This window comes from Zonotrichia albicollis, chromosome 8 (assembly GCF_047830755.1).
Source record: "Zonotrichia albicollis isolate bZonAlb1 chromosome 8, bZonAlb1.hap1, whole genome shotgun sequence".
Lineage (NCBI taxonomy): Eukaryota > Metazoa > Chordata > Aves > Passeriformes > Passerellidae > Zonotrichia > Zonotrichia albicollis.
Window position 1 is genome coordinate 8,363,963 of NC_133826.1, and position 27,258 is coordinate 8,391,220.

At 43.0% G+C, this 27,258-nt stretch overlaps 1 protein-coding gene across 1 annotated transcript in view; it reads left to right on the forward strand.

Moving 5' to 3' along the window:
- Positions 1-27,258, forward strand: part of TRABD2B (TraB domain containing 2B) — a 259,936-nt gene that overhangs the window by 113,929 nt on the left and 118,749 nt on the right. The gene's annotated exons all lie outside the window — the stretch shown is intronic.

The window sequence follows — 27,258 nt, forward strand, 5'->3', positions numbered from 1 at the left end:
GCACACTCAGGGGTGTTTACCTGGCCTTGCTCCCCACCAGTGTGCGTTGTTCCAGGGGCACTCCCATTTTTCATTCCTTCTCTTGGCTGGGCAGCATGCAGGCAAGTTCTGGAATAACAAATGGTGGAAAAGGACTGGGCTTTTTGAGCTTTAGGAAGTAAGGCAGAGAATAAAACATGGCCCATTAACCTGCCAGAAAAGATACATGGAAGACATAGCAATGACTCCTAAACCACCCTGCTAGAACATGAGAAATTTTTTTTCCTAAACTGATTTCCTTATGAATTATTTTTTTACTGCAAAATAACTACCAAGAAAAGTATGTTTTAGTTATTCACAGTGACCTTTTAAACTTCCAAGAGAACTGCATATTTTCTGAGGCCCCGTGTAGGGCCTATTAATAATTATGCACTCCCACTGAGCTCCATTGATTAGTTTGGGTCCTGTTTCACACTGTAAAATGAAAAAAAAAAAAAGTCCCTAGTGTTTGTGTATGTTTTTTTCTTTTTATGTTCAGCTCTCCTCAGCTGTAGATCAAGTTTTGCTCCTCGCACAGGCTTTGGCCTATGTTGATGTGTTGCTTTGCTGTGGGCCCCAAAAATCAGAGAAGAGGCAAGACTGGATGGCAGAAAAAAGGGGAAAAGGTTTGACCTGTGATTGAGCAGCAACAGCAAAGTTCAGCTGGTGAGATAAGGGGCAATGTGAGTGACAAGACCATGCATTAGTATGCTACAGCCCCACTCATGCCTACGCTTTCATTTCTGCTAGCAAACATTTCTTTGTGAATAAATCTACTTTCTTGGCAATGCTCTGTGAGTGCTTTAGTTTCATTAAAGAGCCTGGAAACACCCCAGTGGTTCAGGCTGAGATATATAATACTGCTAACACAGATTTGTTTCATAACCCACAAACTATTAAAAATATTAGTGTCCTCTCGGGAGCTGCCTTTCAAGATTCCCTTTCTCTTTCTCACTTTCAGAGCTGGACTAAGACAGCCAGCAATAATGCAAAGCAAGCTCAATTTATTCAGCTAAAAAAATAGATAACACTGTATTTTACTACTTCTGAGCTCTTTTTTCATCTGAATGTTGCTTTGTGTTGCACTTCTTATCCAATGTAAACAGCCATAAAGGAGAGTTGCTGAGACAACATGTGGACATTTCAAAAGGTAGACTTTACCCGTCCAAAGGGAGATGACATTTTGTTCTCACTGACTTTAGTCTGGGACTTTGTAATGGGATATGTTGGTCCCTTCAAGACTGAGCAGGGAGCTCCAAATCCCTTCAGGACTGAACAGACCTGTGTATGTGTTAGGGGTCTTTATTCCACCCAGCTGACAAAGAAAGTAATAACTGAAAGGAAGGTTAATGGTCCCTGGAGGGAACTCGGGAGGTGAGCAGGTCCAGCATCCAAGGTGAGGGCTTTGGGGTGTAGGGGAGAAGAGGTCTCCTGGGAGCCACAGCCAGCAGGGCTGTGAGCCTGGGGGCAAGGACAGAAAGCTGGCTCCAAAACCCTCTGTTCTGTCAGCCAAGCTTGCCCAGGAACATAGAGGTGTCAGCAGTTTCTCCTTGATGGTGAGACCTCTATCAGCTTACTGTCTGTGCCAGAGCTGTGTTGTGATAAGGAATCTGTAATACTGATGGGGAAGGACATTAAGAGGAAGGAAAACTCCAGGAGGTACATCAGGGTTTGGTGCTGAGTTTTGCCAATGTACTTTTTGGAGTTTTGTATGGACTTTGCCACTGGGCATCCAGGGAGGAGATGAGCCAAGGGGGACAAGGAGCCCAGAGCTGTGGGGTGTAGGTGCAGCCTTGCTCTCCAGAGCATCTGACAGCATCTGAACTGCAGCACAGTCTGTCAGAGGTGGACAGAAAAGCCCATATCTCAGGAACTAACAGCCCAGCCTTTAACTTGGATGTTCAATTAGGCACAGTGAACATTAGCTGTCATCTGGCTCCTCAGAGAGTCAGAATTGGGTGGAAATTGTTTCAAAGAGCTCTTCTTACACAGCTTGTGTTATTAATGTCCATCACAATGGCACCAAGAGGTCTCACTGCCATCAGAGGCCCCCAGCCCTCCATCCCCATCTGGTTTCCTCTGACTGCTCACGTACCACAGGCTCCTTCTATCTAGTTAAGGTAGACTGGAGGCAAAGCAGGCTCTTTGTTTTACAGAAAGGGGATGGAGCACAAAGAGAAGCAATAACTTGCCCAAAGCATGCAGGGAGCCACAGACAGAACTGGGAACTGTGATGTAGCTCTCTCTTTCATCCCAGTCAGCATCCTACCGCAAAATAATCTAGTTTAGTTCTGCTGAAAAAGCAAAATATTTAAATATTTGCTTAAATCTACCTACTTTGCATAGCAACCTGATTCATGTAAATTTTTTATATAAGATTGGCAAGTCAGAGCTTGAGACTTTTTTTTCTGGGTCGTTTGAAGAAAGTGTGAAGAAACTTCTGAACTGCCGAATCCAAATCTGAACCAAATTTTCCCCACTTTGAACTCTGCTTATTGCAAACTGTAATAACATTCATCCACATTTCACAGGGTATCCTTGCAGATGGGAGGAAATACAGTAGCGCTGTTTGACACAGAAGAAATTAGATTTACGTGAAATTCCCTTTCCCTGTGTCCCTCACTTTATTTCCAACAGACCTACAGTTAACAATCAGCAGTGTTTCACTTTCAGACAGTGTGGTTTTCATTACAGAGGCTAAGGGAGTTTAAAATACTCTGGGAGCACACAGCATACATAACATCCTACCCTGCTCCTTTTGATTTCCCTTTGCGGCACTTGTGTTACAGATGCTGTGCAGAACATGTTGGAGGACAGTGCTTTTATTTGCCATCATTACAAGGAGGAAATATATTTAGAGACATCTGTTCAGGCTCTTTGATTTCAGCAGAATATAAGGCATCTTTGATGAAGAGTTGGTTTTGGAGCATGGTGGTGTCAAAGCCTGGCAGGCATGCATGTCGGGGGAATATGGCACCGCAACAGGCCCGGAGCCAAATCGGCAGGTGTGGACAGCACGGCTTCACCAGGAGGGGAATTTCAGCTCTCACCTTGTCAGAGTTACCTTTCTCCAGTGGGAAGTTCAGCTCTGTGTTGTTTTCCTGTGGGGCCAGCCCCAGAGGAACCTCAGTGTGGGGAGTGATCCCAAGCTCTGGAGGTTTCCCCATGTATGGTGGTGCAGTGGTGCCTCCCCTTTGCCACTGGAAGTGTAGGCATCCTTGTTTTGCCACATTCAGAGCCTGAAATAAAGTAGAAAAGTGAAGCATGCTTTTCCTAGGAGCCTAGGGTACTTTAGGAGGTGCTGCTGAGACTGAGCTGAACAGAATTGTGGGCATTCTTCCAAAGAAATGGAAGAGCTTTCAAAGACGATGCTGGAGCTTTGGAGGAGCTGAGAGGGTTTTCAAGTATAATCCCTGTCTGTTGGCTTTTACATCCATGCTTGGGTAAAATCTAGGAGCAATTGTTTTTCTCATGGGGGCTTAGACACGTTCACACATTGGTTTATACCTTGTTTCCAGAACAGCTTCTTACATGATGCCAAGACTTGCAATGGCGAATCGAGTGGGGTTTCTGTGGCCATGAAGGGCTCCTTCTTACTCTGCTTCTGCCACCTGACCTTTATGCTGTGTTACTGTCAGCTGCTCTCAGCCTGATGGAAAAGGGCAAAAAGAAAGACCTTAAAGTACTATATAAATGCAGTAAAAAGCTTTTTTTTTCAATTTCTACACCATTTTAGTGTATATCTCTTCTAAAAGAAAAAGTTATGTCTTCAAGAATTTTTGAAAGTTCTGTAAATCTAGGTTTTCATCTTTAATTACCACAGGCAGGAAATACTAGAAGCTTTATAATTCAGACTTTGCAATGACTAGGGATGATCCAGCTCTTCATAAAGCTTTCTTTTAATCTCTAAAGTGCTAATCTCATATATATAGTTGCTTATAAAAGCAGGGAAATCCTCAATTAAAATTTATAAACACATTAAACAGTTTCTAGAACACTTCTTTATAATTAATAAATGGAATCCAACACATCAAAGTATATAACTAAATGTAATATATATGAAAACAGATATATATAAAGGTATATGTATGTATACATGTGTGTTTATGTGTGTATATACAGAAATCAGCGACATTACAGCAGAGCAGTATGGGTTGCATTTCAGCATTCTCTGGAAAATCCTCATCAGCAGAATGCCAGGCTGAATTATGGATCAGGAGAGATCCCTGGTGTTCTCTGTGCTAAATACTTTACAGTAGAATGAATTCATTGACTTTAGTGTCAATGCCAGTGACATACTCAATACAGCTCATTTAAAAAATGCTATCAGAACTTTTTTGGTGATCAGCTGAGTGTTTGACAGTATAACTTGTTGGGCTTTTCTCTCTTTAACCAAATCTGCCTGTTTGCCGTGGGTCCATATTGAACGCCCATTGGCCAAACCTAATATTGTTCATTCCAAGAGACTTTGGCCAGTGGCCAAAGGATTAGGGATTTTTTCAACAAAAGTGCAATATTTTCCATTAGAAAAATCCCCTACGATTTTCTGGGAAACTCTGGTACTTAGCTTCCCATGTATCTTCTCTTTGTCATCATTGTCAGAAACTAACTGACATTTCTCACTGACATTTTTAGAAAAGAATATTTATACAGAAACAATGCAAATAAAAATTTGTCGGCAGAAACGGGTGACATTTACAGTATGATACAGCCCTGACATGTTTATGCCACCAGTGGGAATTCTGCCTGTTTGATGACTGATTCTGTCATTCCTCCGTCATCCAAGTAAACCCGTTCAACTCAATACAACTGCTTAACTAACATCCCCAGTCTCTCTCTGGTGAATCTCATGTCTGGGAAAGGAGGTGGAATGAATCCCAGTGTTGTGGATAATGAGCAGTGGTGTTGACTGACTGCAGTGTGATGAACCTCAGTCAGCACCTTGGTTAGAACTGCAAGGTTTGAACTGCTGAGGTGCTACTTCGTATGTAACTAATTATGTCTTCCCATTCAGAGGAATAATTAATTCATAATCTCTATGGAATAGTGACATAGGGTGCTGTAGGACATGGTTACTGCAGGGTTGTCAAAGCCCAGCTCTAGAGATAAACTGCCCTTTATGCCAAGGACTAGCACAGGTCAGTGAAGAAGTCAAGATCTATAGGTGGGTGAGAAACAAAGAAGTGTTGGTCCAAAACAATTCAAAAAATGTCAAGTTGATGTTCTTTGGCAGGTGCTGAAGGTTGCAGAGCTCTATTTTCATGTTGCTTTCAGTAGAGAGAACTGCATGTTCAGGCACAAATTTTCAGAAGAATTAGGTTTGCTGCTTTTGACTGGCATGTGTTCTGGGAAGAAAAAGAGAAATAATTTGCAGGTGTCAAACTAGTTAGGGCAGCCAGGTAGCCGACAGAAAGAAGTACCCCTTTCAAGCCAACTTCTAACAAACCCAACCACTTGGTCTATAAAGCAACCCACAATTCCTAGTATGCTAAATTTTATAGCCCTTAGGAAAAAGAGAAACACAAACACAGGAAGGGAGGAATGCCACAGAAACTGTTTTGTTAGAAGGAGGTTGGGTTTCTTTTCCAGTGCAGTGTTCTGTATTTTGTTGGTTAGTTTTGACCTTTTACTTTTTTCTTCTCCTTGGGGTAAATGGCACATGTAGCTGGTTTTATTTTCTGCATGCCAGGTAGTAATTAAAATTAGCAATCTGGTAATCAGTATCTTGGCCTTGGGCACTAGAAGCAGATGTAATAAATAATGCCAAAAGTTGTTTCAAACCAAAGGAGGCTGATGTGAGGAGCTGTGCTGAGGCAACTCTGCTGAATTCAGTGCATCCAGTTGACTCATGTGGGAGGGGATGAAGACAAACATTTCAGTTAGCTTTGGTCACCTGTTGTCCCTGGCAGAAGGTGACAGATTGTGTGAACTTTGTCATGATTTGGCCAGAAATTCTATGACTAACATCTGATCAGGTTCCTGTCCCTGCAATCTGTCCATGGAGATGAACCAAGCCACACATGGTGCAAGCCACCTTCTGCTGGTCAAGTCACCTTTGATTTAACTCTTCTGCAGTTCATCAGTGGATGAGGAATTGCTGAGGAGATTTTGTTTCCTTGGGAGAAAGTCTGATTGTCGTTAGATTCACCTCACTGAGGAGAGAAAGTGGAGGAAGAAGTACAATCCCCACCTTCCCATCCTGTTCAACATCTTCTCCGTTCTTGAAGACAAAACAGGGACAGGGAATCAGCCCCAAAACATCTTCAGCAACAGCAATTCACACTAGCCAGCCTCATACATATATCAGCCCTGCAGGAAAGCTTACAAAGGGACCCAAATGTGATGGTCTCTCTGTATTTCTCCTGCTGCTGGATTCATGCAGAGGCTCATGATGTGGGCCAGTCTGCACAGGCAATGATGGCTGTGGGGAAAACTGCTGTCACCCAGGGATGGCACTGTCCCTGCACCCCCTGTGGCACGGATGTCCTCCCCACTCCCTCCCCAGGAGCTGAGAGCTGCTCCAGTGAGCCTAGCCAGCACTAAAACCAAACTCTGCTTTTTCACATCCTGTGTTCCAGTACATGAGAGTGGGCATTGGCTGTCAGGCAACTGTGGTCTCAGCGGATTGTGTTTGTGGTGAGGCACTTGGGATTCCTGATTTCTAGTTCTGGAGCTGCTGTTTGCATGGTGTGTGGCCTTGGAAGACTCATTTAGCTCTGCAGCACAGCAGTTTTTCCTTCTGTTGGTCAGGGAAGTGACACCTGCCAAGCTGCAGCTGGGATAAACAGCAGCATCCTGCTAAGGAGTAGAACCTCTTACACTAGCAGCTAAGAGGGAAGACACTAAAATAAAGTGAATTACAATGTGAATCCTGCAGCAGTTACTTTCTGTCCCAGACACGAAGATGGAGTTGTTCTTTGCCAGTTCTTTGAAAAGAAGGTGTACCATCAAATTGTATCACCCACAAAGGTCATATATTGGCATCTTTCTTTCAGGGTGGGCATAGGGCTGATCCAACTTATAGAAAAGAGTTACATTAATACAGTGTGGGAATAAAGGGGATGAAGCTCCTTGGCTTTCCCTTCCTGTCCCTGCAGTGCTCAGAGGTTAACCTGCTTGAGGGGCTCCTAACTCTGTTCCGAACTGGTTGTGGTATTGGAGGTGTGCATCATTATATTGAAGGGCTCTTGGATGTTGGAGCTGCACATTGTTGTTGGGGAAAATGTTATTGGAATCTGCTTCCTCACTCAGAAAATTCAGGGAAACTAAACTTTGTTGAGACAGCCCCTGAACATCCGGCTCAGTCAGAGACATCATGGTTTCCTGGAGATGATGAGAAGGGCTGCATATGCTGAGTTTTGTGCCTCAGTTTTCCCAGCTGCAAAAGGGAAGGTATTTTTTTTTCATTGCTCTAATGAGAAGGGATGAATTCCTATAGCTTAGACATTGCCTAGGTTATGTCTCTAGAGGGAAACATCTTTCCCTCTGCATCACCACTACAAACCTGTGTGTCCCTATTGTTTGGGCAGCCAAGGGCACCAGCAGTCCTGAATTCCTGCTGTGAGTAGCAGATGGTGCTGCTGATCCCTGAAGAAATGGACTGAAGGCTGAAGGATCCAGGTTCCTGTTGAGCTTGGCTCCCTCCGTGCTGTGGCAGTGAGCTCAGCAGAATGCACCATCAGCTGCTGCAACAGGAGATCTTTGTAAGGTGTGAAGGCATCCAGCTCAAGAAGTATATGGTAAAACAATACCACATGTTGAAATCACAATAGGAGTAAGTCCATTTTGGCACAGTCTTCCACATGAAATCCCCTTTAATTTCAGTAACGTCACAGTCTCGGTCTCAGGGAACCTACAGCAATATATTCTGTGCCATAAATAAATCCACTTGGGGACTAATAAACTAAACTGTTGCTAATTTGTAATGTGCCACTTTTGCAGCAGTATCCAAAATTCATATGCACTAAGATTCCAGGGCTGGAAAGAATGAGGTGGCTTGTCCCTAACCACTGCTTAACTTTTTAAGTTACACTGGTGAGTCGGGTGCAGTTTGGCTTTTAGTGAGACCCCTGGGGAAGCAAGACCATCTTAGCCTACAGTCTTAAAAAAAGGTCTGTTTAAATAAAAGCATACCTATTAAAAATAAATACAGGGAAATGATGTCTTTGTGACTGAAGCAGGAACACTTGTGCCATTCAGGGACGACTCTCACACTTCTGACTATCACCACTGATAAGCACGAGTGACTTTGCCTCAGTGTACTTTACAGGCACAGGTGGACCCTTTCATTTCATGTCTCTCTGCTTGGGATTATTGCTCAGCTCATGGAGTCCTTTCTGTCTGGCTGTGAGCAAAGGGGAGGGTGGCAGCTCAGCAGGGCAGGGTGGTGCTTTACGGGGTAGTGGATAACAGCTGGTTATTGTTCAGATTGAGGGAGTTCCATGTGTGCTTCCATCTCATTCTTTCAGTCTGCTGTGTCTTCTTGTTGGAGTTGGGTTTAGATTAGGCTCAGACTAAAAGTAAAAATCCAGGAAACCCAGTGATGCTGCTTGTCCAGGGGAAATCTGTGAGAGCTCTCAGGAGACTGCTTTGAATTTTTCCCTTTTGTTGGCACCAAAGAAAGTGATGTTCTCTGTTTTGTCACACTTGAGATTTGAAAAATCTGCTCTTTCAACTTTTTGGGCTCATATCAACATGAAAGCAAGTGTCAGAGGACTGGGATTTCTCTCAGGACACAACACCTTTTTTCTGACAGCTCTTTGGGTGGTTCATGACTAGGAAGGCATTCAAAGCAAACTCAGCTGAGTATCCTGCTGTTATCACAGAAGTATCAAGCTCCTGCATAGCTTTGCCTCCTCCTTATAAGCCCTTTCTGCCCAGAACTGGCCCCATTCTCCCATTCTGTAGATAAAATGTAGCATCTCTCCCATTGAAGTGGCAGCATCTCCGAGGATGAATTTGATAGATCCTCCTGCACAAGGAAAACCAAGAGTAAATGAATAATCAGATACATTGAGACTCAAGTCTGAATGCTGTGAAAATAAAGATTTTCCAATTATGTCCTGAAGGATTTATGGACTCCCTGCGTGGTTCTGGGTAAATGCACTGCAGTATGCCTCTCTTCTGTGAGAAGGGACCCCAAGATCATGTTTTCAGCCTCATGTTGTCACCAGAAAGGTGTATGGGACAAATGAAGTGTCAATAGGCTGGCTCCTGCAGATCATAAGGAGTGCACTGGGCAGAGCCAGTATCAGCCAGGCACTGAGAGAAACTCTGATAGTGAAGGTCATGTAAGCACTGTAGACAAACAAAGCTGACAGCCTGAGCTTCTGCAGTGTTGGTTTTGTTCTGTATCTTCACTAGATAAGAGCCTGTGCCCTGTTGCTGTGTCCTTGGTACTGTGTGTCAGCCCTGAGATTCTGCACCCTTTGTACAGGGAGGGCTGTGCAGCCTCCCCAAAGGCTGAAGGAGACCTCCACGTGGGACAGTTCTCCAGTGTTAGCAGTTTCTCCAATTTGCTGTCTGTAAGTGAATAACTTGCATCCATCTGGAAAATCTTCTTGTATCTTCTGTCATGATCAGATTTGATCTTCGCAGAGATGAACCACCAAATGAAGTGGTTCAGCAGATAAACCAGCAGAAGTCTAAATAAGTCCTAATAGGAAGAAGTATTGTTGAGTGTTTATTGCAGGGTCAGGATCTCTCCTATTAATCTTTCCTTCAACATTGGCAACCCACCCAAAAGAACATTTAGGAGTTCAGGTATATGGGACCTTTGGGAGCTCACTGAATTCCTGCCTGCCTGCAGAGCTCCCAAAAAGGCTGCACAAATGCTCTTAAATGATGATGAAGTCAAGTTACCTCCCTGTGCCATTGTGGCAGGCCAAGGGTTGGCATGTGGACAGCTATTTACGCTTTATCTGACATGGAACTTGCTGCATCACAGCAATTTCAACTGTGGTTTGCATGCTTAGCAAAAGACTTTTACCCCATTCCTCCCCAAAATGCCTATAAATGATATCAGGATTTAATGTAGTCCCCACATGAAAATAAATTTGGAGTTGTCCACATCAGCATTTAGTTTGGATTAGGAACTTGCTTTGAAATATATCCCTCAGTGTTACCCCTGTTGCACCTTGGTGCTTATTGTGGATTCAACAGACATTCAGTCCATGAGACCAGCATAGTACTAAGCCAAAATAAACCTCCTGAAAGGTATGTAATGTTTATGTCAGGCCCTACCTCTCCCCTGATCCATTCCTGTCAGGCCACACTACTTGCCAATTTAGCCAATTCAGGCTTTGATGTTTTTAGCATTTTCCCCCAACCCCTCCTCCATCTCTCTCCTTACAAGAAGCCCTTTTCACTCAGTTTCACTGTAGTCCATGTGAATTGATGCAACTTACAGGGATGGGATTTATTCTCTTGATTAGAAGCTGGGAAGTTGGACTGTGAGCTATGGAAAATTGTTGACTTTTTTTGACTGTTCTTAGCTGACCTAGGCTGACTTGTACTGGCTAAGTCTATTGTAATTTCATTAGCTGTATTTTTGTGTTCACTCCTATTTATCTATCAGTATGTTTTGTCCTAACACCATTATTGTAAAGCCAAGGGATTATATTATCCAGGCTGTCTGAATTCATCACATCTTGCAATGCTTTTAATTCCTTCCTCATTAGTAAAGGATCGTGAGTGATTAGCTAGAATGTGGTTGCCATGGCCAGAGTAAGAGTTCTTTCTCTGACATTATTTGGTACACTGAGTGGTGGTAGAGCTTTTTCCTTTCTTTTATCTTCCCTTTCCATTGCCCTTGCCCTTCTCCTTTACCTTCCCCTTCATTTTCCCTTTTTCCCCTTTCCTTTTTTTACTTTCCCATTCCTTACTTGCCCTTTTTTCCCCTTTTCTTTCTTTCCTCCCCAGCCCTGCTGCCTGGTCCTTGCTGGGCTGAAAAGTCACAGAAGCTGTTTTCTGTCAATTTGTTGATATCTCCTTTCTCTCCTAGCCTGGCACCGAACCTGCTTTTGTTAGTTTTCCTTTGAGGAATACATGTGCACTTCAGCATGAGGTCTGGCAACCTTGACCCTCCAGGCATGACTAATTCCCATTTACAAGAGCACTACAAAATCCGTCAGATCAGAAGTGTTAGGGAGTCAGGAAAAGCCCAGCGTGTAGGGCTGGCTGGAGCTGCTCTCCCTGTGCTGCATGACAAGCTCTCAGTCAGCTGGGCTTGGCTGGGATGAGGTCAAGGAAAAGTGGTGCTTGGAAAGAGCAGAAGGTGAAGGGAGCAAAGGAGGGCTTTGCAAGCAGCCAGGGAGGGATTAATTCTGCCCTGCTCATGGCCAGACACATGGCTCTGGAGACAGCCTGGGTTAACCAGTGATGCGGATTGAAACTCAAGGAGTTGGAGATGTCTCCTGGTGTTTGAAAGCCTGGAGTGGAGACTTCTTTTCCTTGAAAATAGGAAAAGAACAGCACAAAGCCTCCTGCTCAGCCTTTTACTGACATTCCAGTGTTTAGGATTTGGATTTTTATTTTCCATCTCAATGTACTTACTCAGAAGTAATAAATAATTAGATCACAGTCATGGAATGGCTCATTTACAGTTAGATCTGACTGTAAGCCTGTGATAAATGGACTTCAATTGAAATGCCAGTGGTTGGGAGAGCAGCAGGCAGTGGCTGCCACTCGAATCCTACACTATCCACATGTTCCAGCTGCAGGGGACCTCACTTTATGGAGAAAATTTAGTGAGGGTTTAGCCTGGCCTCAGAAGCTACATTTAAGAATCCTCACTAAGCAGAAAGGAAAGATGTCTAGGTAAACATGACTGAAGGAAATACTTCCAGTGCTCATTAAGAAACTGTTAAAATTAGTCCTCAGTTTGTCCCTTCAGTTGATCTTTGTAGTACATAGCAAAGGTAGGAGCTCCTAATTTCATGGTGTAATCAATTGAGTGGTGGAGCTTGGTACAAATCCATCAGCTTGAAAGAGTTACTACTGGGTTATACCAGTGAAAACCCAAAAAATACCGCCTGTAAATAACTGCTGGAAAGAAAAATGTTTGAAAACCTCAGGGATACTGAGTTCTTATTTACACATCTCGATTTCAGCCAAGCCAGTATTGGTCTGAGGTGAGTTTTATTGACAAGAGCTGCTCCAGTGAAGCAGGTTTCAATTGTCCTTGCTGACAGCAAAGTGAAGATGTGTCCCTGAGCAATGGGCTCTGCTGAAGTGTGGGTGGTGGCATTTCTTGAGCCTCTTCAAGGAAATGCTGCTGGGTTTGATGTGCCAAGTCCTTACAACGCTCATCTGACCTTGTCATAATCTTGTCAGAAAAGGGTTGGATTGTGCTGCAGCACTGACCTGGAAGGGCACAGCATTGTTCCATGGCTGAGTGTCCAGTTCAGAATATGAATTGCCAAGTTCACTATCTTGAATCTGTCATTGTTATGAGTTAGCATATTAATCAACAAAGTGATGATACTGGGCAGCAAATCATCTAGAATGTAAGGCTCGGTGATTTAGTGCTTGTTAAACCAACTGCTGGAGGAGGATGAGCCTGAGCATGGCCCGCTGGAGCACTTCCTGAGCCTGGCATGGCCATGTCCTATTGAGTAAACATACATTCTACTGTTAGCCTTTTTTAATTCAAGCCATGTAAGTCTTTTGGGAGGTAGAGGGGAATCCACCAACTGTAGATCCATTAGAGAAAATAAATAGACTGTAATCTGTTGCAGCACTGTCACATTGCTTTCTGTTTAAAACTAGAAAAAGAAAGAGGCTAAAGATGGTTTATTCCTGTTATTTTCTCCTGATTTGTTTCTTTTTTTCCTTGCATGTGTGGGTGAGTTAAGGTTTTTGTCTTGCTTTGTTTTGCAGTTTTTTATGACTCATATTCTGATGTGCTGCAGCTCACAGGCTGTGAGGCTGGAGCAATGTTTTAATTTCTGTTTGTAACTGAAACAGGTAGTAAGTGGGTAGATTATAATTTAGGGAGTAGGTGGAAGATATTGAAACTATATGTTTGAGAAATCTAAAAAATGTCCGCTGACCACAGTTTCTATGTAGGAGGAGATGTCCTTCCCATCCCTCTCCTCCTCTCATTTCCAAATAGTTTTGCAGAGCAGCTTTGACTAAAGCTTTGCTGAGCTGAAAGTGCCACAGCCTGGGATGATAATAAAAAAGGATGCGTGCTGTTATAAACACTCAATTATTTTCCTTCTTTCTTGTGGAGTTGTTATTAAGCCAGGAGGTTCAGAAGTTCAAAAATATAAAGGAATAATTTGTACAAGAAAAGAAAGGAGTCTATTTCACAAGCTATTGATGCTTCCACAGGGAATTAGCAGTAGCTGTTAGAGTAGCTGGGGTCATACAGAGCGGCCATGCATTCTGCTCCCACTTAGGAAACCCCTAATTTTTAACTTTTTCACAGCCACATGCTTACATTTCTGGCAATGAAAAGTGGGGGGAATATTTGAGGAGCTCTTATTAAAAAAATAAACTTCAAATGATGATTGACTCCCCTTTTATGTCTCTAGAATGGGGCCCATAAATCTCAACAGTTTTCTCTTCAATGGCTACTTGTTCTTTTTGGTTGGTGACAACTTTTATTTTAAGCGAGCTCAGTGCTTAAATTAACCCTTGTGTTGACTCAAGCCTCTTTGTTTGTCTTTGTTTTGCCTCCCATGGATGGAGAAAAGCTTAGCATATGGTAACAGATGCATTCCCATTTCATGCTTGACATGAAATGTGCTCATCAGTGAATCCCTGGGAAAGGGAGCATCCAGACTTCAGGAGATTTGCCTCCATAAAAGCCCTGAGCTCACAGTTACTGAGAGTCACTTCTCAGTCTTGACACTGGACTTCTGACAGGAAGATGAGCACTGAGGGTTGAATTTATTTAAGCAGAAATATTCAGATTCACATGGGGACACTCAGACTTCCAGTCCCACCCAGTATGGATGGGTTCTGGCACTCCTCCTTTGTCATTCTTTTAACAGCAACTGTAGGGACACAGCTGTCCAGTGCTCCCTGATCTTCCCTGTGTTTAGAACAAAATCCAGCCTTTGCTACCTAGGAAGGAAACAGGATTCATAGGAATCTCAAGCAGCATCAGCCACTTGACTTGCCAGAAGACACAGCTGAAAAATGGTTTGTTGAGGGCCCTGTGATGTCCATCAGCCTCTGAGTCTCCCTCACAGGTATGCAGGCCCTGGGAGCCAGGAACATGCATATCCCAGGGCCTGCCTGTGTGTGGCCATCCAAATTTGGAAGCTCTATCTTATATCTTTCTGTCAGTGACCTGTTATACAGTCCTGGGGCCTAATGCTTGTGTCAACAGGAGGTTAGGTTTCATGGCATCCTGAGCAAAGCAGGAATGTCCTGGCTTATATTTGTCTCCCCAGGAGAGGAAGAGGGTGGGAGAAAAGCATTCAGCAGCTACTGGGCAATCTTCTGCCATCTCTTGACAGGTAGTGATATAAATCAGAGCCTTGAGTGGGCTCTGCTTAGATCCCTATCAGCCATGATTAATTCAGTGCTATAGGTGGAAGGATAAACGTGGTTTCCTGTAATCTTAATTGTTTCCACCAGCCTTTGAACAGATGCATCCATCTGGTAGCATTTAGTTGAGAATACAAAGGGTCAAACTCTGCCCAAGACTGCAGAGTAGGCAGCAGACCCAGTTCTGCAGAATGCCAGTGCCAGCTGGGAGTTGGTCTCTTGTTCAGGCAGTGTAACAGAGGCAAGGGCACTTAAGTCAGTCCTCTGCAGTTGGCTTGCAGTATCATCTGGAAACTTTCAGGTGCCAGAGCATCTAAATTTGTTACAGAAGAGGCTGGGAAAAGGGCCTTAAGAAGTCCAGGGCTGGGCTGGAGCTTTCATTCCGTGCTACAGCACATCTGCTCTGCCATTCCCAATGCTCTTATGAAAAGTCCAAAGAGAAGACAATGGGATTGCTTTTCTTGAGCAACTTCCATTGTAATTGAAAGGGATTTTGTGGATCTTTTCAGATCCTACTATCTTCTTGCATCAGGAATCCTTCCCCTCCTCTCAAGACTTTAATGGCTCTGGTCTGTAATCTTTGCAAGTCTCTGGCTCATACACTCATCCGTCTACCTTCAGAGCTCTGCATGAGGCTTGCCTTCACTCTGACATTCTTGTGTACAAAGCATTCCCATGAGAATAGCTTGAAAAATGCCATGCTGGTTTTGTTCCCTCTTTAACATTGCAGTGTACCTGTGGGAAATTCTGAAAAGGGCAACAGTCTTGCTGTGTTTGGTGGAGGGGGCGTGTTTTGAAAGCAGAAAGATCTCTGGCAAATGCAGCCTGCGAGGAACAGAACCAGCTTATTTCAGCTGACAGCTCTGGAGAAAACCAGCATTGCTAAGTTTCAAGTCAGTGTGGGTAGACACTAATAGGAAAATGTAGAGCTAACAATTCGGAGGGAATAGTTTATTGCTCTTTGGTTAATCCCTTTTCAGTTTCTATCAGCATAGAAAGAGCAGAGCTCGCGGTCATTTGTGTCCAAAGCAAAATGTGATGAAAACAGGCAAACTAAAGTGTAATTTAGCTTCCTAAAAGCAAAGAGGAGAGGTCACCCCATCAGAAAAAAAAGAGTCAGAATTTGCAATTTAAACAAGACTCCACAAAGTCTTTGTCTTAGTAATGTTTGTATCCTAATGCTTTGAATCCAGTAAGTTCTAGTTACCAGAGCTCAGTAAAGCCATGTTTCCTGAGCAACTTCTTTTGCAATCTATTCAATTTTTCCCTCTCTATATAAACTCTCTGACATTTTTCTCAGATGTGTTCATTGTTTGTGCCTTCACTGAATAGTTCCAGAGCTTCACCTCATCTCTTAGTGGTCCACAACATTTGCTACTCAAAATCCAAGCTAAGTTTCTTAGAATTTTATAGTTATATTTTAAATTTGAGGAACAATTAAATGGAAAGCATAGCTGCACATGCACAAAATATAAACACGGGGCAAAATTCCCTGCCAAGTGAAGTAATAAAGGATGTTTGGGGTAAGTTAATCTGATCAACTCCCATCTGCAAAGAAATTGGCCTATAAAGCCACCCCCCATCCTACCTGGTTTATGGAAGGTAAAAAGACCCAGAGCAGGGAAGAAATGCAGATCAGATATTATCTTCAAAATAAGCTGATCCCACACAGGTTTTGGAGGATGTCATTTCCTACCCCCTGCACCATCCCCATCTCCTCCTCTGGGACGTGTGGGCAGGATTTCTATGGGTGTCACTCATCAGGACAATGCTAAATTACACCAGATGAGCCTCCTTGAACTGGCTGGAGTCAGCCTTAGGAAGTGAAGTCAAACCTGGAAGCAATCCTCTGTGCTCTGCTCAGTACCCACACCACTGCTTTGGGATTTCTCCTTGGACATGTTCCCTTCTGTCCTGAGCTTGAATAGTGGACAGGAGCCTTTGATCTCCAGCCCCACTGTCATGATTGTGCAAAAGGCTGTTATCCATCTGTATTATTACTGGACAAGAGCAAAGACATTTGCTTTTGGGAGTTGCTTTTTCTCCCTTTGGGGTCTTTAGGACTTCTCTGAGCTGTGTCCCCATGTTCAATGCCTTCAGTATCTGTAGAATTTCTGGGAATCTTCCTGGTGAAGCATAGCTGGGGAGGGAAAAACCTGTTGGACATTTATGGAGTGTTTCAGGGGTTGGCAGCATGTAATTGCTTAGTTGTGGGTGTATTTACCGAGCATCAGTATTAAACAGGAAAGGAAAAAAAGGCGGGGGGAAAAGAAGGAGTTTATTTGGCTCAAATTCTGTGAGAGCATGTGAGGAGTGAGGAGATGCAGCTAAAGGGGCAGAAGGGTGAACCTGAGGCAGATCTCTATCGGATATTCTCTCTGCTGCTTATGTGCATAGACCAGAGTGGTGCCTGAAAACAGTATTAATTACTCTTTTTCTTATTTGTTTATGTGAGGAAATATCCCACCTTCAGTAATATGTGAAGCTGTGCAAAGAATATTCTTCTACATCCTTTCTTAGTTGGAAGAAAAAAAAAAAATAAAATTAAAGTGTTACTTGAATGAAGTGCTTTCTTCAGATTTTGCCAGTTTAAATGAATGTTTTGCAGCAGCATCTGGTTCCTGGCTCTGTCCAGGAGAGGAGGAATCTGAGAACACTCTACTTTGTTATTTAGCAGCATATCTTCACTGGTAGCTGATTTCATAGGTGTTGTCTGACTGGAGTGGAGGCTGTTTAGGCTAGGCTTAAAAAACCTGCAAGCAAAAAGATCTTTTACTTCCAATGGTAATAAAAATATAATTGTAGTTATCTTTCAAGAGACAGCTATAACCTCCCATAATTCATAAACAGGAGCATTATATTGAGGAAGCCAATATATAGTAGAAAATAAAGTGTCTGAATTTATCATTCTGACTTTGAAAGCTAACAGAGAAGTTTGTTGCAAATAATTAATTTTATAATTTTCTTCTGGCTTGGCAACTTGACTGTGAATAGATTGCGGTTTCCTTGAGCTATTTGTTAGCTGAATTTATTTGCTGAATAATTGATGTAAATATCTCAGTGAATAGTAAGTAATTATTCTTGGCCTCTGCTTAATTTGAAGGCAAGTGCTTGGCTGCAAGTAGATGATATTAGAAATTTGAGCTGCTGTGATTTGATGGGTAGGTCACCTTCTTTCCCTGGCTAATTTGAGTAATTTTTATGTAGACTGTACCAGGGCTGCAACTCTCTGGAGGGGAGCACCAACTTCAGCCATTTTCATGCTTTGATGCAGCAGCTCTGGGGGAGGGAGGCAGCACAAGGGGCACTGCCCATCACCTGTGCCTTTCAAGGTCTGCACTGACCCTGAGGATAGAACTGTGGATTCCTATGGACACAGGGGCTGTGCCCTGTTAACAGCTGGCACAGATGGGGTCCCATCACCTGTCCTGGTTAAGGGCACAGGTTTGCCCCAGGTGGGGAAGACCCAGAGAGAGCAGCTGCCAGATCAAGCCCTGTGCTTCTTAAGAGACATGGGGTACTCCATGCGTGATCACTATGTACCCCATTGGCAGAAACATCTTTCATAAAATTATTTCATTTTGAGATAATGTTAAGCTAAAGGAAAAAAACAACAGTTCAAAACAAGTGTTTATCCTTGATGAGTTCAGCTCCCTGCTTCCTCTTGAAGTTTTTCTTTTCTTATGCTGTTTTAAATTGTAATTTCTACTTTTTTCCCTGCTGGACCTCATGAAGATTCAGCCTCCTTCAGGCTTAGGAAATATTCCCTTTTCTACAGCTGCTAACTCAGTGGTGCTCATGTGGAGACCAGAAAGCTGAGACAGTTGTTGCCCCAAAGTGTTTGTCCTTGGCCAGAAGTTGCAGCTCCATCTGGCTCCCTTCCTGATGGGCTGTGATTTACTCTCCAGGATAAATGTATATTGAAATTGGCACCTGCTTGTGCTGATACCCCAGGCTGGGATTTGGAAATCCAGGACAGAAGGATCTGTGTCCCCTCCAGCCATTCCTGCTGCAGGAGCAGCAGTTTGGAAAGGGGCCGTGCTGGCATCGCGAGGTGTTAAGCTGGGATGGCTGAAGGAGTTAATCTGCTGCCTCACTGTAATATAATAGAAAGAAAAACATGCCTGTGGGGCTAGTCCGTTTTACTATGTAGCTTCAGCTGGTAATTAAAAAGCAACAGTTCAAAATTAAGCAGTAATATGAATAAACCCCAAATTAAATATACCCAGGACAGGTTGCATTTTTCAGTGGGTGGATGCTTAGCATATCATGAAAGTAGACTTTTTAAAAAAAATGTCTCAGGCTGGGTGTCTAAGCTGGGAGTTCCCCAAACCACCCCAGAGCTTTGCTTTTTTTCATGAGGGTGCCCCTTTCATTGCAGCTTACTCGTCACCAGGGCCAACTGGTCCGCTCCACTCAGGGCATGTTCCCACATTCCTTCTGTTACAGTGGAGACAAAAAAAGAAAAATCGAAACCCCAGAAGGGCCCAGTAACAATTTAACTTGTGAGCCGAGCGCAAACGTGGTTTCAGGTTCTTGGGAAGGATTTCATGTGCCCCCTCTGAAGGTGAAGGGACAATGTGCCCATTTAAGGTGGAGAAAAGTGATCGTGGGCGCTGCCCTTCGGGCATCCTGCCAGGCTTCCATTTGGGAGTGAAATTGCTGAGCAAAGCAGCAGGCTGAGAGCTCCTCTCTGCGTAGAGCAGGCAGATGGCTGCTCCTCAGGAGAGTGGTGCAACCAAGCACGGGGATAATTTTGAGGTGAAAGCACGGAGAGCAGGGAGGTGGGTAGGAAGGAGTGATAGGAGGTATTTTCATCCACAAGGTCCCCAACTGGCAGATTTCCAGAAGATGGGAAGTGTTGTCTGAGAAAAGTTCACGCTCTGCTCACCTCATTTCTTACATGCTTTCGCAAAGTATCTGCTACCAGACACTTTTGGGGATGTTGGGCTTATCTGAGCTGACTGTTCTTGTTTCAGTGACACCTTAGAGCAACGTGCTGCCGACGCTGCGGCACCTCTGCTGGAACACTGCTCTTCTCCAGAAACCTCCTCACAAACTTCCAGTGCCCACAGAGCTCTTGTGTTACATGAGGGGTGTGTGGGGTGGGGTTACCTGACACTGAGGCAGCATTTGGGCTTTCTGAATACAGGGGGTTTGCTCTTGATTAGTGAGTGATGAGATACCCCCGGAACAGGAATGACGCAGTGGAGCTGGAGGCCAAGCAAGGCTTGCTGGTGTGGTGGCACAGGGGGAAACTGTGGGGACCCAGAGGTGTGCAGGAGCCAGGCTGGCAGCCAGCCCAGGGCAGCAGCAGATGGGCAGCACCAGATAGGCAGCAGGGCCCTATCCAGTGTGTCCCACTGGAACACTGCCTGCTTTGTCTGGGTGAGAAATGTCTCTGCCTTCCTCTGTGCCTGTGGGTTTCACGGGGCTGCTGCTTTAGACATCCAGTGTTACATGGTCCATCTCCTTTCTCTTTGTGGAGTTGGGTCCATTCACACCAATTGAGCACTCCAGCCTTTTGCCCTCACAAAGGTATTTCTGATACCTTTTATGGGTTGTTTAAAATCAAACCCAGTTGCCAGCTACTCAGCCATGGAAGACCTGTTACTGCTTTATCAAAAATTAACATGAAGAATGTAAAGAAAGAAGCCAAAGCAAGTTACACCATCATGTCTGACTTGATTAAAACTAGCATGGGATTTTTAGGTTACTGGCCAACATTTCATATGCAGTATTTTCTTGTCTAGTATGTCCTTTCTTTAAGTCACATAACTGAATAGCTAAGGTGAGTTTCAGGGAGAACCAGTCTGAGTTCCACCTTCCTTCAAGAAGGAAGAGTGATCTCTAATGCCAGAAGTATGAACTGATCTTACTGAGTGTTTACTTTTTTATTTACAAGATCTAAGACTCAGTGCAGAAGTCTGAACAGTGACACTTGGACCTGCAAGCCATCACTGCTGGGCAGGGTGTTGGTTACTGGAACTGGTTGCACTTCATTTAAAACCATTTGCAGAATTAGACTGAGCAGAGTGTAACTCATTTGGTGAAAATATTTAGCCTTTTAGATAGGTTTGCTCATGGAAGTTAATCTGCTGAGCTTAGCACAGCTGAGAAACAAGACTGATGGAGAAGTACTGGCTGCAAGTAAATCCTGCATACAAAATCCACCCAAGTCCTTCATTTAGATTGCAAATTTAACTGAAGTAATTCTGTCCTTTCCAGAGTTTCAGTTCTGAGTAAAATGCAAATCTGTCTTCCTGTTGCTTCTTAATTTATTTCCCTAAGCTTGAATGTGGGCATTGACCAAAGCAGAGCTGTCCTACAGAGTCACTGCTCACTCACACTGTGACTGGTTGGACATCAAGCTGAGTTACTGGCAAAAGAGACCCTGCTGATGGTGTGGTGAGGGTATTGAAACATCCCTCCATCAGTGTGGTGGTTCACAGAAGGGGAAAGGATGGAAATTCCATATCAAAGCTCTTTCCCCAAAGCTCTTTTCCTTTCTTCTATGTTAATCTGGACTTTCAGTACCTTTAGCAAGTAACAGAGGTCACTGCCACTAGAAGAAAAGTTTTCAAATTTTACTCTCATTTTAATACTGCCTTTGCTGCAGCTGCTGCTGACTTCAAGTTACATATTTAAGACCTTTATTTGGATTTTATTGACCTATTTGGAGTGGGTGTGGTATTTATAGTGTATTATAGTATAAGTTTTAAAAGTGCTTTCAGGACAGAAATTAATTCCATGTCTTCATGTCTTAATGATCTTGTGCAAGAGAAGACATGCATCTAAGAGCCCAAACTGTTGCTGTCTTGCCTGTTCTATCACATAACCCACCAGACCCCCAAACTGCTGCTCTCCAAGGTTTCACTGAACCCCGTGCCTGCCCCAGCCCTACTGAAGACAGGAACTTGGCGCAGAAGCAATAGTGCAGTAGGGTCAGCCCAGGGAATGTCATCACCCAGGAGACTCCTTTTCTGGCTTGAGGAACTTAAAGCTGAGAGAATGGGATTCTCATGCACTCTGCAGTGTTTTATGTATAGAAATTTTCTGTTGGTTATTGATTCAATCAAAACACAGCAAAAAATAAAATAAAAAAACAAAATTACTTTCACCTGTGCAAGTTCATCATGGGATGTTTGCATTTGGAGAAAAAGCAGGAGGCTGAAGTCAAGCTGTTGGAGTCAGCTTCAGCTGGAGCTTTGGACATAAGGGGCAGAAAACTGGGGCCTCGAGGTCCCTGCAGCTTTCCCAGCATCAAGAAAACCAATCTTAGTCCAGTGGCTGGACATCAGTAGTGTGACTGCTCTGCCCTGGGCTGTACCCCTGTGTCACTGTCGTGGCTGAGCCCTGGGATAGGTGGTGGATTGGGGTTTCTCCAAGCACCTCAGTCACATTCAAACTGGTTTATTAAACTGGTTAATTGGCAGTTTGAAAGGGAGGGGGAAAGCAAGGTCCCTGGGTCTCCCTGGTCAGTGCCAAACCGCAGACTGTTAACTACTCCTGCCTTTCAGAAGCAATAACTGCGGATTTGGGGAACATATGGAACTAACTAGCCGAAAGGCTTTTATGAGCAGCTTTAACAGGGAGCACGGTTTGGGAGTAGAAATTCCAGTGGATGAGTTAATAGTTTCACTTTCCTTAGCTGTCCCTTTATAGGAAAAACAACAACAAAGCTGGGCACGTTCCTCCCACAGCCACGGCTGTACAATGTGCCAATGCATCCAGGATTTCGTTTGGACACTGGGGGAGTCCTTTAGTAGATCCCCCAGGACCTGTTTTTCCAGAGCTATTTCCTGATGCTGACCTCATTAGGTGAGTTTCACAGCTCACTAATTCCTAGCAATAGCACAAGAGATTCAAGGAAAAGGGAAACCCGTCTTCTGGAAACCAATGGAACTGAACAGATTTGGGCAAGCACTTTTATTGCTTTTCATTAATCTGGAAAATCAGGGACTTGCATTTTTCTTTCTTCTATTTTTTTTTTCCCAAGTAACTATTTTGACCTGAAACTGTATATTTGATTTTCTGTTTGATCACAGATTAGGATAACTAAGAAAGGAGAACCCCTGCAGAACTGTATATATCTCAATATTTATGTTGCAGTTTGTTTTGAACCAAGTAGGAGAGTGGGTATTTCTTTTCTGGAATTGCAATCTTGGCATTGACAGGATATAGTCACTCAAACACTTCCAGTAATGCTTATTTAGTGTTTGCATTGTGGTGGCACGTGTCCAGAAGAGAGAGCAAAGGAAAACAATAAGTTGCCTGCTCAAGAGCTGACATCATAGTGTGAAATTTAAGTACTTGTTTTTGTGGTATTGTTATTAATCATGGGTCTGTGCAGAGGTCATCCTGTAATTCCAGCTACTGGAGTCCTGTGAATGCAATGCTTGGCCTGACAGTTTTCCTAGGGTTGCCTTTCATCTTCAAGTCTCCTGTATATCAAACACACCAGAAGAACACAGCTCCAATTTGTCTTAAGCTTAACAAAAAATGTGTTTCTTGTGTTGTAATTCCTGAATTTGTTGTCTGTTTTATTAGCAATACATTTCATAGGAAGATTTGGGACCACTCAAGCATTTTATCTGTGAATAAGATTTCCTTGTCTTATTTTACAGTTGCTTATTAGATGTTCCTACAAAGCTTTTTTTTTTTCATTGTGGCATTATTTGGGGCTTCAGTTAGAAAAGTCGAAGAGGTGGACCTGGCAACCTTTCCATTTGCTTCCACAGGTGGACAGGTCCACCTGTTCACCGCTGATGTAACCAGGAATGATGATGTATTTGATGAGGGTTAGCTTGGATTTTGTGTTCCAGGCCTTCTTATGCTCTTCAGCTGGAGACAAATGTACAGAACACAGGCAAGGAGAAATCTCTGTGGCACAGAGGCTGTGATTTCTCCTCCCTAGCTATCACATACAGCACTAACATGGTGCTTGCCTTCAGGAGCCTTCAAATGCCCAGTTTGAAGCTGCTGGCCTGGCACAGTAAGACACAATATGTGACTGGTTGTGAGAGTACCTTGGAACAAATGGCATTTTCATCTAGCTTTTCTCCCAAACCCGAGTTCAGTGAAGAAAATTTTTTCTGGTGGAAAGGCTGGAGTGTTCCTAACGCCCATTCCAAATACACATTTATTCACTTGTCTTTCTTGAAAAAGGTGTCAGTGGTTCTTTAGATCTGTTTCTGTAGATTAGGTTTACATCCCTAAAAACCAACTCTCATTAAATTATCACATAAAATCAAACCTCCAACCTCACCAATGTGTTTGCAGAACAATATTCAAACTGTCCCAAGGACAACTGCTTATACCATCACTTCTGGGCAGCGCCTAGAGCCTCAAGACCTTAGGACCCACTGCAGTTTTGTCTGCTTGCTTTATGTGTGGTTTGGAGGCTTTATAATCCTCTATCTTTTTGAAGGTAAAAGTTAAACACCATAAACATTCAAGTTGATTTATATGGGAGGTTTGCTTTTGTAACTCATTCCTTCTGTTCTTGTGTGACTCCTGGATCTATAGTCCAGAAGCACAGAGAAGGGGAATACTGTATGAGTGTCAAGGTGATCAGTAAAGCTGTTAGTGAAGGTCTTCACTGGTCCAGCCCCTGAGAGGTCCAAAGGCTGTGCAAAACAACCCCAAAAATGTCTGGACCAGTGCTCCCTGGGACTGTGTAGGACTAGTGGGACCTGCTCCCACTGACAGCAAAACAGGACTGCCCTGAGGGCTGAGCTGGTGTCTCCAAATAAAATCTCTGTGTTGGGGCAATGACACCACCCACATTAAAAGGTTGGTCAGTCACAAGCAGTGGGGCCAGAGACAGACATGCAAAAATGTCTTCAAAGCACACCAGGGTGAGCACCATAAATTGTGTGAATAAAATGCATTTCCCAAGAGCCAAAGTCATAACTTCCCATGGCTTCCCAGAGCAAATCCTGTCTGCTCTGTTTATTAGGTGGGACTGTGTATAGGCAGTCACTCTAAGTGTGTTTATTTTGAACTCATCAGTTGTTCAGTAATCTCAGGCAGCTCTGGGAGATTTAACTCAGATAGAGGATTAGGCTGGGGGTCGTGGGGTCAGTGATATTAAGATAGAGAGAAGGGAAGGAAACAGCGTTGTTTTTGTGGCATTATCTGAACAGTAAGGAAAAATAAATTCGGGTTTTAAGCTGGCTTTAACCTGACTCTGAAGGAAATGGTCTACAAATCCAGCCAGGAAGCAGGCAACTGTGATGAGACCCCGCTTCTCTTTAAATTTGTTTTCAGCCACACAACCAAAATCCATGGTGGTTATGGCTTCTCTAGAAATTGGTTAATTACAGCTTTCCTTTAGCATGTCCAAGTGTTAAAGTTTCTGATATTAATTTTCCTCCTAAAATAACATCTCTGGAGTTGCTTTTGTGGCAGAAGTTTGAACCCAGTGCTGAGCTCCCCACAGTGACAGCAGCGTGCTGGATGGGTTCAGCTGGTGGCCAGCATCACCTCTAGGTCCCAAAGCTGCTCTGAGGCAGAAAGCAGAGAAATTAATGTCCTGGCACCAATGAAATCATGGGGGAGCCATCTGCCAAAAACTGCAAAATAACTCATTCTCTCTCATTTGGAATCTTTGGTGTCTTATAAGAAGTGAACTCGTATAGTGAACTTCTCTGCAGACTGATTTTTGAGGAACACATGGACAATTTTCTTCAAGATCTCTAATCCCCTGTAAATGTGGCTGAAATAATACAATGGGTTCCAAACTTATTCACAGGAGAAAGACCCACATCATTAATGCACAGGACTGGTTTCCCCAGAATAAGAAAAAAAAAAAAAAATAGAGAGGGAAAGGCATTGGGAGTAAAGTAAGTAAGGATTTGTTTATTGCCTTCTTAATATTTTATCATAAAACACACAGTCTTGCCTCAGGGCTTGGTGGTGGTTTGTATATATGTGTGTGTCTGTGTGTATACATATTTTTGTATATAAAAATCCAGTAACATCCATTGTTTAAAAAATCAAAAATTAGAAGGATTTTGCTAAAAGCATTTTGGGAAAACCTCTGCTTTCATTTTTCCTGTCAGTGTTTTTCTAAGCTTTTATTTTTATTAGTCAAAATGTTTAGAATCCCCAGGAAATCCTGGGATGAACCATTTCCTCTTCGAGCTGTAGCCCTTAGGGGAAAAAGAAAAAGCTCAGATCCTTTCAAACGTTAGAAATTTTTCAAACTGTGTTTTTTGCATATTTTTTAAATTAGAGAAAAACTAAGTTAGGAAGATGCTTAACTTCAAGATGTGGTCCTGGGAAAGCTTGATCTCTTTGTAGAAAAGCCTGAAGAGACCCTTAGATCTGAGCAAGGAAATCTTTTAGGCTTTGCTCTTAATGGGGAACTGATTGCCAAATTGAGGTATAACAGGTTCAGTTGAAAGACCATATTTTTCAATTTTTTTAAAGTAAATTAAAAGCTAGCATTTGCTTTTCCTCAACCCAATTTGTGTATGTTACTTAGCATGCAACAGCTTTTTATTGAGGTTGTTAGTGCCCTGAAGATCCTTTGTTATTATTAATATTACTAACATTATCAATGTTATTATTAATAATTAAATATCCAATACTTTTTTATATACATGAGATTTTGCAACTTCCTCTCCTTCACCTTCAGATAAACTTATGGGAATCATAATTTTAAACTAAGAAAAACTTCCATCCTGCAAATACATATGTAAATTGCTGATTTTAAACTCCTCTTGGGTTCAGTCCTTGAAGTGGGCTCAGTTGCTAAAATTTAAGAAGGTAAGAATTCAGGTCCCAGACTGGAGCTCAGCAGGGATTACCTTGCCCAGATTTTGAGATGATTGTTATTCTCTGGGAAGGATGGGGCACTGCTGTTATAAATGAGAAAAGCTTAAAGAGTGGTGAAATATGAGACTGAGGAGTGCAGGAGTCTTTTCATGAAAAATGACACATCAATGTAATTTTTCAGAAGTCTGAATTCACAGTGGCCACATTCCACTTTATTTTAGGAAAAGTGTGTTTGTTTATTTATATAGTTTATGACAAAAGCCTTCACTGCTGTTCATCTGATTTATTCATTTACTTTTTATCAAGTTTCTTCAGAAGGTTCTTGGAAAGAAGAAGATGTAAAGCCCAGACTTGGTGGTTCAATAACTGGTATTTATTACTCCCCCAGTCTGTCACAAATCTAAAAAGATTTTTGGTACTTCATGTGAAATGTAGTGGTCCTTTTTTAATTTGGTTTTATTTGATTTTTTTGTTGGAGAGGAGTGGGGGGGGTTTGTTTGTTTGCTTGGGTTTTTTAGGGCTTTGTTTGGTAATTCAAGGGGAAAAAATCTAATATTTAAGGACTTTTTTTTTGGTTACCCAAAATTACACAGTAAATAGTGCTTCTGCTTTTTTGGGGTTTTTTTCAGGTTTGCTTTGAGGATATTGAACCAGTCTGCTGGGACAATGTTAGAGATCTGTTTGTTCTCACTTTGCAAATGGGTGGGTGAAGGAAGAAAGACAAAAGGAGGGAGACTAATAATGAATTTCCTGAAGTTTCTGTTATTATAAGTGTGCACAAAGTTCCAATACAACACCTTTGATTTCAGAAGTTCAGAAGATTTTGAATTTTTTCTCAAAAACCTGTCAACTGAGTTTGGGCCTTGGATTTAAGCTAGGATACAGAAAACAACCACAGGCACTAGACCTTTCCTCATTTAGGGGAGTTTCCATTCCAGTGTCTGTCAGGAAGCC